The sequence below is a fragment of the Scatophagus argus genome, chromosome 3 (assembly GCF_020382885.2).
Source record: "Scatophagus argus isolate fScaArg1 chromosome 3, fScaArg1.pri, whole genome shotgun sequence".
Taxonomy (NCBI): Eukaryota; Metazoa; Chordata; class Actinopteri; family Scatophagidae; genus Scatophagus; species Scatophagus argus.
This window is the reverse complement of record NC_058495.1, coordinates 13,478,545-13,481,393: the sequence shown is the minus strand read 5'-3', so window position 1 is coordinate 13,481,393 and position 2,849 is coordinate 13,478,545.

Here is a 2,849-nt window from a genome sequence, read left to right as displayed (position 1 = left end):
TTTCACCAAACCCAGGAGATGAGGAAATGTTCGGATCTTTTAAGCGGCTCTGTGTTTTTCTTTAATGTTTCAGTACCACAATGTAAAAATACCCCTCTGCGGTTAAAACGCCCCCCTCTGACCAGCTGCAACGTTAAGGTGATGTACATATTAAGATATTTGTGACAGAGTAGAGGGGCGACAGGCAGATAAGACAAAGAAAGAAGAAGTGAGAGGGACAGAACAGGAAATATGATAATATATGGCATATGGGTGGACAAGAGAGGAATTAAACTATCAGACGTGGGCAGAATAAACAGGAATATTGCACATACACATAGGCAAAAATTATTACTTTTTATGCGCATAAAACTAATTTCTCTCAGATTTTATGTGCAAATTTGTTAAAATCCATCAGCGAGCACTTCTCCTTTGCCAAGTTAGTCCATTCAGCTGACAGGCTGATTAAACAACATAAGTGATGCACAGGTGTATTTTGGACTGGTCACAACAACGGGCCTAATTTAATTCAGCTTGTGAAAACTGGGAACATAAACTAAAGTGTTGTATTTATATTTTTGTTGAATGCATCTGGTGGAGCTAAGTTTAGCTGCTTTATATCTGTCTTGTCAGATAAAAGTGAATTTAAGTAAAAATGGAACCACATACTGTAGCAATTCTGTGTTTTTCATTTTATTTAAACATGTGAGTCACTCGTGAATTAAAACCCTCGACCTTTAGTAAAACATGCAGATAAGACATATAACAAATAACCCCGGTACTGTTAATGCTCTACTGATATTGTGCAATGTTCCAGTTTCAATGGTAAGTAGGTTTCTGACAAAATGTGAAAGTTTATTTACATGCTAGGTAAATAAGTGCTAAAAGTGCTAAGTGCGCTCAGCAGCATTTAGGCCCATACAGACATCATCACTGTTAAACTAATGTTTCATATGAGGAACAGTACCGCCATGTAAATACACTCAACAGTTATGTCTTCTAAATCACATTACTGATGTATCAGTCGCTGCATATTCATCAGTGTCTTAAAATGTTGAAATTAGTTTCTGTCTGACAGTTTAATTCCTTTTCAGTTTTACGTCCATGTGTCAGATCATATTTCCTCTTCTTCCCTCTCACTTCTTGTTCCTTTGTCTTCCCTTCTTGTTGACTCTGTCTTACAAACCGCATCTGTCGCTGGTGAAATGCTGACAATGCCTGGAAAGTTGGTGGGAGCAGAGAAATTACACTGTTGATTTCTTGCTCTCCCCGTCTGTGTTTCTGCCGCAGAATCTGTCCTCGACCCTGTTGTCCATCTGCTTTCACTTCGTCTTGATCACCAGTGGCAGGAAACATGATGAAAAGCGCTGACCTCCATCTGGAGTCAACCTTTTGGGTTTGTTCATTGAGAGTAGAGCCCTTACAGCACAAGGTCAATAACAATTATACTGAAATAAGATTTTGAGTGTCCAGCTGGGCCCTCTGTCTTTACAGAGGCAACATAATACATCAGGGCCTGCTGTCAAGAATCTCTCAAAAATATTTATTTGGGACCAAATCCTGGCTTAGCTGATGTACCCCATATGGATAACAGTTTTATCCATAAATATCTTTGTCTACAAATGGTGCATGTTGTTTTTATAGAGAACAATATCTACAGCTGCATTAATCAATATTTGTATACTAAATGTGTATCAAATGACGCGTAGTAGGAGTACTAATAGCATAGCATTTAAGTTTATCTTTGACAGCTATGAAAATTGTTGTAAAGCAATCCAATATTACAAAAACATAGCGAGTTGTGTCAGTTTGTTCAGTTTGTGATACTCATACAAGTAATCCCAAGATTGTGACAAAAAACAAAATCTAAACAAACAAAAAAAAAAACATCAGCTCTCGTTTAGTCTCAAGAATTTATTTTAAGAAGGGTGTCTTGTTGGATTCCCAATAGAGTAAGCTCCTCCTGCCGCCCACTTCTGCACTGAGAAATGTCACTAGGTAATAATTGCCATGGGGATGGCAGAGCCTGGTAAGGCTGGGGGCGGTTTGACTGAGGTCCATCGCTGAGGTGTGAGGCCTGTCGCACACCATCTTCTTCCAACTGAAACACAGCACTGAACAGTGGCAAGACATAATGAGCATCTTTACACTTTTTGTTTAGATTAACTTTAGTCTGTCTATCTATCTGTCTGTGTATTGACAGTTATATGCTCTTTTGCAATGAAGCTCATACCAACTGCTTTGGCCTTTGAAGTTTAAATGTTACCTTAAGGTCAAAGTGTTAGAGTTTTATCCTCTCACCCCACATCAGGAAAAGAAAAAGTAAGTACTTCTGTACATATAGGTACTTCTTTCGAAGTTTGATCAAATTACAATAACGTGTGTACTGTTGTACGATGTTTTCCCAACAGATAGCATTACCCTTTCTTCTTGATGTGTATCATTATTTTGTCTGACTCTGTACTGTAAGGTAAAAATATGAGAATGCATCAAAAGTGTTTTACAAACATATAAACTCTTTATTAGAACAGCATCTCGCACTCAGCCTTCAGCCATGTATTTTTCTAAACACATTCAGATCATTGTAGTACAGTGGAAGTCAATCTTTTTATTGTAATTATAGCATAAAATAAAACCAATCTCTGAACAAGTGAAAATCCTAACACACCTTCGACATCATTCACAGTTTGGGATTTTTAGATGTGATGAAAATTAGCTCAACAAGCTTTTCATTTTGGATTGTTGGTTTTGCCGCTCGAAAATAACCTTTGAAAAAATATCTTAAAAACCCTGTACTCACATTATGTAAGAAAGAATCTGTTTGTATGGGGTTTTTTTTTTCAATCAAGCATTTCCACAGTAGATAGTTT